Raw genomic sequence first — 12,679 nt, forward strand, 5'->3', positions numbered from 1 at the left:
ACCTTTGGGGGAAATTATGGCTCAGCACTAGTTTCAATACCAGGAAGGTAAAGCATTCAGGTAAGAATAGAAGAGTATCTGATCTAATCTCACAAAGCACAATCCTCGTGTAGAAACTGGTTACTTTTCAAGGATTTCCCCGACTGCTTACAGAGAGGTTGTGAATCAGGGATGTCAGAGAAATTTGCAACAGAACCAAATGAGTCTGGATTTTCATATATTTGACCTCTGGAGTCCGCAGCGGACTGGCTTTTTCCCTGTTGGGCCAATTCCACAGACTTGCGGTTTTCTAACTCTCCCAAATTTTGTGCATATTTCATCATTGAAAAATACACAAAATAGAAAAAGACCAGCCAAAAATGTGCATTTTCCCCATAGGCTAAAGCATTTAAATGTGCATTTGGGGGGAATTTGCACATTTTTGCAAATGCGCATTTGCACAAATTTGGAAACAAACAAAATCCAATTCTGTTGATAGGTGGGTGATAGAATGAAAGGCACCTGAAAATCCACAAAGCAGACAGAACGGATTTTACACTGTCCCTCCATCCCTAGTTGTGATATGTGCATATTGGGAATTATGCACATCTAACTAGGAGTGGGTGAACGAGCAATGCTCAAGGTCACTAGGATTCTCCAAACACCCTCTTGCTGCTTGTCTCATGCCCGATTCCTGTTCGCATTTGTGATCACTGCTCACTCTGCACAAATGGGGAAATTGTGCAAATCAAGCAGTGATCAAATGTGAGATTTGCACAAATTTGTGCAATTTTCTTAATTTGCACAACTTTACCCCATAGATTAAAGCAGGTTGATTCAGTCTACAGGGAAATTTGCATAACTTAGGAAATGTGCACAAAATCAAACTGGAAAAGTTGTGCAAATCAAATATTTTCAGTGGATGTGTGCTCACGATCGTGATCACATTTGAGGCTTTGAAGAGGTCATGCTCGCATGATTTGCAAGCAAAAATGACATTCCCGTGTATCCCTACATACATCTAACATCTGTGGATGCTCATACAGTTAGGTGCTCTTCTCACTCAAATCAATTAGGATTGATCATAGGATTGCTTCCTCTGTCATAAGCGTAGTGTGTCCGCATAGGGTGTCCACTGCTGTATTCATGGAGCATTCCTCAGTCAGGAGCACTTTCAGATCTGTCAGTGCCAAACATATGTTTTCTTGGGGGCGGGGGCAGCTCTATGCTTTAGGTCCTATAGAGTAGAGTGCCTTTATTTGAGATTCCTTATTATTTAGACAATGTGACCTCTCACTCACAGCAGGCTGCTGGCTTTGCAACCCAGTCCTAAGCAAGTTTACTCAGAATTAAATCCCATTCAGAAAAACGGAGTGTGCCCCCAAATAAGTGCAGCTGTGCAGTGTAATCCTATGCATGGAACTCAGAAGTAAACCCCACTGGAGTCCAGGGGTGTTTATTCCCAGGCAAGGACATATATGACTGCAGCCTTAGCCTTGTTGGATTCAGTAACGTGTTAAGTATTATAAGCTCTGCTTTGAAAAGAAACAAAATTAGGGTTGTAGTCATCATCATTAAAGAGAAAAACCTGAACATGTATGAGATTCTACTAAGGCCTTAAAAGCCAAATAGAGTCTCAGTTAAACTCCCAGTGGCCATCATAGCCCATAATTATTCACCTCTTCAAAGCTCAACAGCATCATATTCCAATCCCCTAAGCCCCTAACCCTACACAAGTCTCTTTTTTAAAAAAGAAACCTATGTATTTACAAGTGTTACAACAGAAAAATCCAAATGAAATTAAATTATTCAACATGCCCACTTTATTCCTGTCAATGAAATTGGGTTTTCTGGTCATGGAGTCTTTGATTATATAATTGAGTTATAAGTTCTACAAAATACGCACATGAAAAAAAACAGAGGGAAAAAAGCATTTACTGAAAATTAATCTGGAAGAACCACTTCCCCTGAACTCAGCTTGTGCTCTCCTCTAGTGTTCAAATATGTTTGTTCTTTAGCTGTTATATTTGACTGATTTATTTTTTCGTATCAAAATGGGCTGCTGCTGGTAAATTTTTTAGGAGGGGGGGGGGGAAAGACCAATGAAGTGCATTGAGGCTTCCCAGCTAGTTCTGATGATTAATGTGTTGTTGCTACTGGCATGTTCTGTTTTTCTCAAAAAGAAAGGAAGAAAGAAAAAGTAACGGTACGTGTCTATTTATCATGGAAATTTTTAAAAAATGTTCATACACTGTACATTTCAAATTATTTTTTGTGTGCACAAGTCGTAAAGTGAAAAGAAGCATTTCCAGAGAGATGAATGGAGTGCTCAAGGAAGGAAACGCAGCAGGAGGCAAAAAAAAGCCTGTTATGCCTTAACTACTTATTAGGCTTTAAAAGCACAGATCTGCTATCTCGTATTTTTTTAAGAAAACAAATGATCATTTTGCCCATTCTTGGTTTGAATAGTTGAGTAGCCTCTCTCCAGCTTAACTCAAGGGCATTCTTCTTCAGGTAATATGAAAAGTGACAGAACTTAAGGGATTTGGGATGGGGTAGGGTGGGGGTTTAGAGTCATTTTAGGGTGCAGTCCTATGGCCACTAGTCAGCAGCTAGATGGCCATAGGATTGGGAACCGACCTCAGAGCCCATGCTCCGAGATTGGCTCCCAGAGAATCAACCTTCACCCCCTCCTGCACTGCCTTGTAGGCAGCGTGGATTGGCCCCGCACGCTGTACTTGGAAGAGCAGTGCAGAGTGGGGAAAATGGGGCATTCCCAGGGGCGGGCTGGGGTGGGGAGGTCAGAAGTGCTGGTGTGACCCTTCCTATGTGTCATCCGGCCACCCCTTCCTACGCTTCAAGGTCCCATGGTTAGACTAGCCATGAAAACTGGGTGGGGGAAGCAAGGAGGAGATCCACTCCTCACCACTCCTCCCGCTCTGCACTGGACAAGTGGTCGCCCTGGGCTTGGAGGCAACCGTCGATCCAGATGGGATTGCTCCTTTACTCACAGAGACTAATCTAGCAAACATTTATCCCAGTCCAAAAATCCCTGTGTTTTTGCCACCTTGAGAGGGTTTTCCCCGTAGAGGTGGCCTTAAAATATTTCAAAATAAACACTACATGTTTTCCGAATGATACATTCAAGTCTCTGCTGCATGTGGTCTGCTGCAGTCATTCCAATGGAGAGAGTAGCTCCATTCCATGTGTGCTAAAGAATGTACATATTGATCTATTGAAATGAATGAGTAAGCCATTGCTGGTGTGGGAGCTCTAGATCAGGGATGGAGAAATCTGTCAATTTGGGTTTCTCTTGGTTTCTCATTTTTCCAGTCTTAGGTTCATTTTGTCCCATTTCCACAACAGTTCATAATTTTTTTTCAAAAAAAGTCAGCACAATAATTCAAGCATGCTTTTTGGTGTTCCTATCTCCTAATATATGCAATTTCTATGGCTTCTTTAAATTGCAGAACTGCATTTCAAAAGCGTGGACAAGTGTGTATAGTGAAGGATAACTGCATTTCAGCTCACATATTACTTTGGAAAGTGGAAATTAGGTAGGTTCACATTAAAATGCAAACCAAACAAATTTCATTCCTATTCTAGATTGCTGGACCATAGGTGATGATGGTGATGATGCAGTATTTCCATGCTGTCCTGTTACAGAAGTTCTCCAGGCAATGTATATAAAACTGGTTGACACAATGAGTTGGATCCAGGATCTGCCTTCCTCAAGGGGAAGGGATCCACTCGGGAAAGGTCCCTCAACCTGTTTTTGGTTTTTTTGGTGTCACCTCTGCCTCTCCACAGTTTAACCCATTCAGCAGGGTCTCCTGACTCTCTGTGTAGCATTTTCAGGGGATGGCAGGGTTGCCATGGGAAGGAGGAGGGAGGAGAAGTCAACTTCCACCAGCCTGGTTGATTCAGCTTAAATCTGGATCCAACCCTAAGAAAAGAGGATTAATTATTTGCTTTTTTCAACCAGAGATTCTTAAACCAGGGTACAAAGACTAAAATGTAGAAAACAAACCAGACAACACAAAACAGTATAGCATAATGTAAGCACACAGACGTAGCAGAGAAGGGGGGTATTAAAACCAAAGGGTCAGTATTAAAACCACAACTGATCATTGAAAGTCATCCTAAAATCTTAACTGAGCACTTAAAGGGAACAAATACCATGCAGCAAGGTGAAACATGCTGCATCAGGTCAGGTGATAGAATTAAAAGAGGTAGATGACGGCAGCAGCTGGAACAATTGCTCAATGGGAGAGCATATACTTTGCATGCAAAAGGTCCCAAATTCAATCCGCAGGTCCCTCAGGATGCACTGGGAAAGACCCCTGCCTGAACCCCAAAGGAGCCATTGCTAGTCAGTGCCTTTCCCAACCTGGTGTCCCCCAGAAAGACATTTGAACGTGTTGGCCATGGTGGTGGTGGGGGACCATTGGGTGCTCCACTTCAGGCAGGAAAATGGCATGGGTCAGCATTAGGGATACACAGATTTTGTTAAATCTCTTCCATCAGTGTTTCCCAGATTGTCAGATGTCTTTCATCCTGTCATCTGCTCATTGATGGAATCAGATTTTTTCTACCATAATTCCATCCTACTTGTGCTAATTTGCATTAGCGCTAATGTGCACTTGCACAAATGCACTCATGCGCATTAGTTAATGCAAATCAGCACTAATGTGCATTCTTTTGTGCAAATGTGCATTAGCGCTAATGTGAAATAGCACAAATCCCCCCTCCCCCCAAGTGAAAAAACAGTCTGGAAGTCTGCAGAATCTGCAAGGTGTGGAAAAAGCTGGTCCACTGTGGAATCGGTAGGTCAGATTCATAGAAATCTGAACTCATTTGAATCGGTTGCAGATTTCTCCAACATCCCTAGTCAGCACTGTGCAAAGTTTGTGGTTTGAAAAGTGCAGCATGGATTATCAGGAACAGCCTGGCTTTCATTTTGTGAGATTCTTTTCCATCCTAACCTATAAATCTGTAATGGTGAGACGCATAAGATTTACAGCACAGTCCTATGTGTGTCCATTGTCTTTGATGAGTCTTAATCTCCCTGGGAACTGTCTTTAAGATGGCAGCCTTAGATTGTAAGATATTTAGAGCAGAAACCTCTCCTGTTAAAGTGTGATGCACATTGACGGGACTTTGTTAATAAATATTATTGGTTATCCATAGTATTGAACGTGGCGAGTAATAATGCAAATAGAGGAAGATCTAGCTGACCCTCATAATTAGTATATTCCTCTATCAAATATGAATGGAAACAAGTCATTCTGTTTCCCTCATACTTTTCTGTGCTTATTTGTATTCCTAAAACTGCATGGAAACTTCAGTCAATCCCCCCCCCCTTTTTAAAAAAAGAAAAGAAAGAAAAACAGATCTTAATTTAATATCAAGGATGGATCAGCACCTCAGCATGGGAAGCAGGAGCACTGGAACTTAAAAAACCTTTCCCTATACACATCCCCTGTGTGCCAGCGATGGGAATTCAGTCTGAGCCTGCCAAAATTTACATAGAGGGATTAGAATGCCAAGAGTGTTAGGACAAGAGATTACCAAGGCTCTTAGGATGTGTGATTAAGAGACCAGAGGGGATTTGTGATTCAACTCATGCAGTTTAAAGAATTGGAAGCCAATTCCCAGAACATTGATAGGGCATATCTTAAGGAAAACAGAAGGACACAGCAATGCCCTTAGGCCTTCTATGAAATCTTCCATTGCCATCTATCAAGGAGAGGGGTAATTCAGCAGTTACTGAATGGGAAGCAGCCAATGGGCAAATCCTAGCTTAATCTCCAGTGAGGCTCAGACCATCATCACAGCAAATGTAAAACAGACAATTAACTCCAAGGCCACTTTTTTAAATGTCTAAAAAAGTTTGTAAAGCGTCCATACATACCCCTCCCCATTCCATACTCCTTTGAGATGAGAAAAGTCGTAACAGGTTGTTTCATCTAGCTGGCTGCTGTGGGCATGGAATGCTGGACTAAAGTGGCCTTTGGTCTGATCCAGCAGGGGTCTTCTTATGTTCTTAACTGGTGTGTGTGTGTGTGTGTGTGTGTGTGTGTGTGTACATATGTATATATTACTTTCAGTGGAGCCAGGACTCACAGGGATGTACTTTTTGATTAGCAGGGACACCAATTCCTTTGCCCCCCACCCCCAGAGTTCCTTGTTCCTTTTGAGCTTAGCGGCAATTGTCACAGTAGCAGGAGCAGTTTCAAATGTTACAATATTCGAGAAAGAAAGAAAATAAAAAGGGGGAAAAATAGGTTACACATGCACTTCAGTAAAAGCAGACCAAATATCCACATATAAGTCCATCTGCAAGTTACACCTATCTACCACTCTTTCAAATGTTGCTAGTGTTGTTAGGTCTTCCACTGCGTTATAGGCAGTGGGCCTTTTTTGTAATATCAGTCTTTTAGCAACCAAAAGGGCATGAAAAATCCATTTATGCTGACCATGTGTTACATTCCAGGAAGCAGGTAAGTAATTTAAAAGAACATTTACATCAGTAAATATTAAAGAGCTTTCCAATACAAAATTTATCCATATAATAACTTCCTCCCCAAAGGAGGCAGCCATTGGGCATTTCCAAAACATGTGAATAAGAGAAGCATTGACTGCATTACACCTCCAACAACTAGCCGATTTTGACAAGCCTTTATTAAAAAAACGTTGTGGCTTTTCTCAAATATTGTAATATTTGAAATTGAGGATTTTAGAATATGTTGTTGTACTTTTTTTTTTAATTTTGTTCTCTCTCTTTTTGGTTTTGTTATGTTTCAGTTTGTTTTGTTTTGTTAAAACTCACAATAAAAAATTGGGGAAAAAAACTAGTAGCAGAGGCGGTGTGTGTGTGAATGTTCTCAGCAATTATATCTTGTTCCCTGTTGTAATTCAAGGTATTTTGGGTGGCCTGGTCTTGAATGAATTAAGGCCCATTAGCTTTACAAAGGACCTGCTTCTGGTGGGGATGAAACCTTCCAGAACTGGTCTGTGGATAGTGATCACCACAGCTGCCTGGATTTTTGGACTCAGGGGCATGGCTATGGGGACTGTTGTGATGAGCGGGCCCCTGCACTTCAAAACTGACCACTACACCACTGCAAACTCAATTATTGCAGTCAACATCATCTCAGGCCACTGAGAAAGAGAAAGGGGACAGTGGAGGCAGGCAGCTCCGATATCGGTGGGGTGGTGAATCTAGTCCAGGTTTCAGTCAGAACTGTAAAGGAGCTATCCAAGATGTGGCACTTTGGATAGCTCCTTTCGAGTTCTGACTGGTTCTGACTGAAATCCGGAGTGGATTCATTGGCCCGGTGACATCGGAGCCTCCCGCCTCCACTGTCGATGATCCCGACATCGGAGCCACTGAATGGGGCTTGGGGAAACCCTGAGGTTTGCAGATATATATATAAAAAAGCTTTAAAAAGCAAAGTGTAAGGAGGGCATTCCCACCCCCCACCCCCAAAAAAGCCCGAAGAGGACTGATCATGTGCAGTAGTCACAGACTATTGACTGCCAGTTGGGGTGGGGGGAACCAGAAAACCAGGGGTGAGTGAAACGTTTGGTGGGAATGACTGGCTGGAACCATCAGCCAAGCACTCCACTGGGAAGGTGAGGATATACTGCAACATTTTGTGTTATCTCCTGTGTGCACGTGTGTGTGTGTCTGCGTGAGAGAGGCTGTGTCTGAGTATAAATGTATAATTTTTTATTATTACATTTATATCCCACCTTTTCCCCTCCTGCAAGGAACCTAAGACAGCTCACATACTCCTCTTCTCCATTTTATCCTCACAACAACCCTGTGAGGTAGGTTAGGCTAAGAGTCAGTGACTGGACCAAAGTCATCGAGATAGCTTCATGGCTGACTGGGGACTAGAACCCGGGTCTCCCAGTCCCAGTCCAACACTCTAGCCCCTATAGCATATCGGCTCAATAGTTATCTCCAGTTGCAATGCTATATTTCTGAGTCCCAAAATTCAAAGCCACTCATTCTAAGTTCATGATCCACTGAAATTGCTGTCGGTTGCATAGCACACTATATATTTGAACAAAGACGCTTGGAAACAAAACCATTTTGCTTGTTCACTGTGCCATAAACCGTGCAAATGCCTCTTGATTGCATGTTGCATCATCAATTCCAGCATTTGTTATTCAAATTACTAATGCTTATTTAGTGTATTGGGGCAGCCGGGGGTGGGGGGAGGATGTTGTGGGTTAGCAATCTGCAGATAAAGTCCCAGCAGGCAGCAACTCTTTCCTGAAGAACAAAGAAGTGAAGCTGACATTGAATTGTCAAACGCCTCTGGAGTTTTTATATATGCCTTGCTCCTGGAGCAACTGTTAGTTTCTTGCTAGGACAGGAAGGCCTTGAATGGAACTGGTGATTCAGCTTCAGCAGAACAGGAAGCTGGCAGTGTAAGAAGTTGGCACTGACTGAAGTAGCTATTCTAGCTTGGCTGGCACCTTTGGTGAAATGGAACCCCCAGGTTCTGAGGCAGTGTGCTTATAAATACTAGATGCAAACAAGAAGAAAGAGCTACTGCCTCATGGCATGTTGTGCAATTCCCAGAAGCCTCTACTTCCCTGTAACCTCCGTTGGACCTATTCTGGCTGCTAGGGACAAGGAAAGCTAAAGGGGCTGTGAACAAGTTCTAAATGTGCACAGCGTTCTCAACATACATATATGACATTCAGATCTATCTCAGAACCCTGGCATTCATTTCTTTAATAGTAACGAATTAAATTGTATTTATTTATTCATTTATTTATTAACCTGCTTCCATACCACTTAACATCCCAGGATTTCCAAGTAGTTTTCATAAAAATGTACACAATACAACAGAATATAAAAACTAATATAGAACAGTATAAAACAATAAATACCTTTATTGTTTTATAAAACAATATATACAATATTGTTGTATAAAACAATAAATACAGTATAAAACAATAAATACAATGAAAGTAGTACAACAGAGCAGTGTCATGACTGATTACAAGGCGGGGAAAGCCTGAATGAACAAATGCATTTTCAAGGGGCGTTTGAAGCTCGCCACGGTTTCTGTCTCTGGAACCACATGTGGGAGAGCATTCCAGAAGGTGGGTGCCCTCTGGAGAAGGTGGGTGCCCTCTGGAGATGCAAGAAGATCCGCTTACCTGCTATTACCTAGGGATGTCAGAGAATTTCGCCACGAATCTTGGGGAGGCCGAATGCCAGCGCATTCGGCCTCCTGAAATCGGTGGCGGAACGGTCTGCCCCCCCCCAGGACGGGACGTACCTTGGGCGGATCTTCCTGGTGGCGGCGGCGGCAGCTCCGGCGGCAGTGTGGCGGCAGCTGGTCTTCCGACCGGCTGCCACTGCCACCATTTTGAGTTAAAAAAAAAAAAAAAGTGATAGGCTACGTAAAGGTTTACGTAGCCTATCACGGATAGATTTTTAAAAGCACCGTGATAGGCTACGTAAATGTTTATGTAGCCTACCAACGGCTGATTTAAAAGGAAAAAAAAAACATGTACGCAAATGCATTTACATTCCTTATTTTGGCACGTCTTAGTCTACGTAAACATTTACATAGACTAAGACAGCGAAAATAAGGGGAACGCAAATAGCGTAGCGTCTACGCTATTTGCGTTCCCCTTATTTTCGCCATCTTAGTCTACGTAAATGTTTACGTAGACTAAGACGTGCCAAAATAAGGAACGCAAATGGCAGCACCCATGGGCAAATGTACCCATTTGCGTACGTGCTTTTTTTTTCTTTTAAAACAGCCGTGATAGGCTATGTAAACATTTACGTAGCCTATCACGGCTGACTGCAGGGATGCAAACGGCGGCGGCTACGGCCGCCACCATTTGCGTCCCTGCTAGCCAGTGGCCGGATGTCCGGCTGCTGGCAGAGCCGGCTGGTGGCTCCACAGAATCCAGAATGGAGCGCCTTCCCCCCGGCCAGAATTTCGTGGGGAGGGACGGAGCGCCTCCCCCCCACCTTGAATCAATTTTGCTAAAAGGTAAGTGACTTTCGTACATCCCTACTATTACCTGATGACACACTGTTGGTCATGTAATAACCAATGAGGCCTGCTCAGAAGATCTTAGGGGTCAATTTAGGGATGGCGGAGAATTTCTCCCTGAATCTTCGGGAGACCGAGCGCCGAGGCATTCGGCCCCCCGAAAGTGTTGGGGAAATTCTCCGCCCGCCCCCCGCCCCCCCGGGATGGGATTAACCTTCAGCGAATGTCCCTCTTGGCGGCGATTTGGCGGCGGTTCGTCGGGGGCGGGGGCGGCGGCCGGTCTCCCGATGGGCTGCCACCGCCGCCACCATTATAAAATAAAAAAGTAAGTAAAAAAAAACACACCCACACCCGTGATAGGCTACGTAACGATTAACGTAGCCTATCACGGCTAGATTTCCAAAGTCAGCCGTGATAGGCTATGTAAATCGTCACATAGCCTATCACGGGTGACTTTGGGGGGGGGGAAGCGCGTACGCAAATGGCAGCGGCCCATGGGTGCCGCCATTTGCGTTCCTTATTTTGGCACGACTAGTCTACGTAAAGATTTACGTAGACTACGGCGAAAATAACGGCAACGCAAATAGCGTTCCCTTATTTTTGCCGTAGTCTACGTAAATCTTTACGTAGACTAGATGTTGCAAAATAAGGAACGCAAATGGCGGCGCCCATGGGCCACCGCCATTTGTGTACGCACTTTTTTTTTTCCAAAGTCACCCGTGATAGGCTACGTGATGATTTACATAGCCTATCACGGCTGACTTTGGAAATCCAGCTGTGATAGGCTACGTTAATCGTTACGTAGCCTATCATGGGGTGTTTTTTTTGTTTTTGTTTTTTTTTCTTTCGCGGCCGGGGAGACGGGTCGCTTCTCCCCGGCCTGAATTTCGGCCGGGCAAGGTAGGGCGCCTCCCCCCCCAGCCTGAATTTCGGCCGGGTGAGGCGGGACACCTCCCCCCCCTCGCCTGTACTTCGGGGGGAGAAGCGAAGCGCCTCCCCCCCCCCACGAATCACCCCTGCGTAAAGGTCAGTGACTTTCGTACATCCCTAGGTCAATTTGGTTTTTTTTTTATTTCTTATTTATTTATTTATTTATTTATTTTCTTAATCGCCCATCTGGCTGGTCACCTGGCCACTCTGAGTGATGTACAATGGTACAATGTAAAACAGTAAATTTATACATTAAAACATTATTTAAAAATACCCTAACCCACCCCAAATACCTGCCTGAATAACCAAGCTTTCAGTGGGTGGCGGAAGCTCATTAAAGAGGGGGATGGCTGAGTTCCCTAGGGAGGGAGTTCCACAGAGTGGGGGCCACCACAGAGAAGGCCCTCTCCCTCATCCTCACCAGCCTAGCTGTCCTGGCTGATGGGACAGAGGGAAGGCCATCCGAGGCTGATCTTGTTAAGCAGCCTGTCTGGTGTTGCTGGAGGCGCTCCTTGAGACAGGCTGGGATGGACTGCATAGCGAAGAAGGTGATCAGCAAGGTATCCTGGATGAGGGAGTCCTATTTCTTTCCATTTTCTTCTCATTCCAAAATAACTGGGCACCCCTAAGCTCAGGTGTTGCTGGGCCTCAGAGGAACAAACAAACAAAAAAGGAGCCCTGAGGCTGGGGGCAGAAATGAGAGAACACATCATTCAAATATCATAAAGCAGGAAATGTTCCAAAATGGCAAGGCAATCCCATGGGCTGAGGGAAACCTGCCTGAGTGCAACCTTGCTTCCAGGAAGATTACAGGAGAGACTAGAGTCCAGCCTGCCCCTTGCCTGGGGGCCCTCCAGATGTTTTGGACTAAAACTCCCAGCATTCCTGACCTTTGGCCATACTGGTGAGGGTTGATGGAGGTTGAAGTCCAAAACTAGGGGTGTACGAAACCCTGCTTACCTGGCTCCGCTGGGTTCCGCTGGAGGGGGGAGGCGCTCCGTCCCTCCCCCCAGAATCCTCGCCAGCGGGGAGGCAATCAGGTCCTCCCGCCCAGAATCCTCGAAAGCCAGCTGTGCTCCGCGGTGGCTCCGTGGAGCAGCCGGCCAGGCCCAGGCCAGGGCCGTCCACAGCCGGATTTCTGGCCGTGGAGGGCTCTAGGTAAGGGGGGGGGGAAGCATACACAAACGGCGGCGGCTACAGCCGCCGCCATTTGCATTCCTTATTTTTCTTCATCTTAGTCTATGTAAATATTTACGTAGACTAAGACGAAGAAAAATAAGGAACACAAATGGCGATGGCTGTAGCCGCCACCATTTGCATACGCCTTTTTTTTTTTACCCAGACGTTTTAGGCTACATAAAAACTTACGTAGCCTATCACGTCTGGGTAAAAAAAAAAAAAACGTATGCAAATGGCGGCAGCTACGGCCGCTGCCATTTGCATTCCTTATTTTTCTTCGTCTTTTTTTTTTTTTTTTACAGAGACATGATAGGCTACGGAAAAACTTACGTAGCCTATCACGTTTCTGTAAAAAAAAAAAAGACAAGAGTGCAAATGGCGGTGGTGGCAGCCAGTCAGAAGACCAGCTGCCGGAGCCACCGCCGCCCGGAACATCCGCCCCAGGTAAGTCTCATCCCAGGGGGGATCCGCGCGGGGACAAGCGGGGCAGGATCTCACCGAGATCCATGGCGGAATTCTCTGACATCCCTATCCAAAACATGTGGAAGGCA

Source organism: Heloderma suspectum, chromosome 2 (assembly GCF_057233095.1).
Source record: "Heloderma suspectum isolate Gila_16-S chromosome 2, 16-S_ref, whole genome shotgun sequence".
Taxonomy (NCBI): Eukaryota; Metazoa; Chordata; class Lepidosauria; order Squamata; family Helodermatidae; genus Heloderma; species Heloderma suspectum.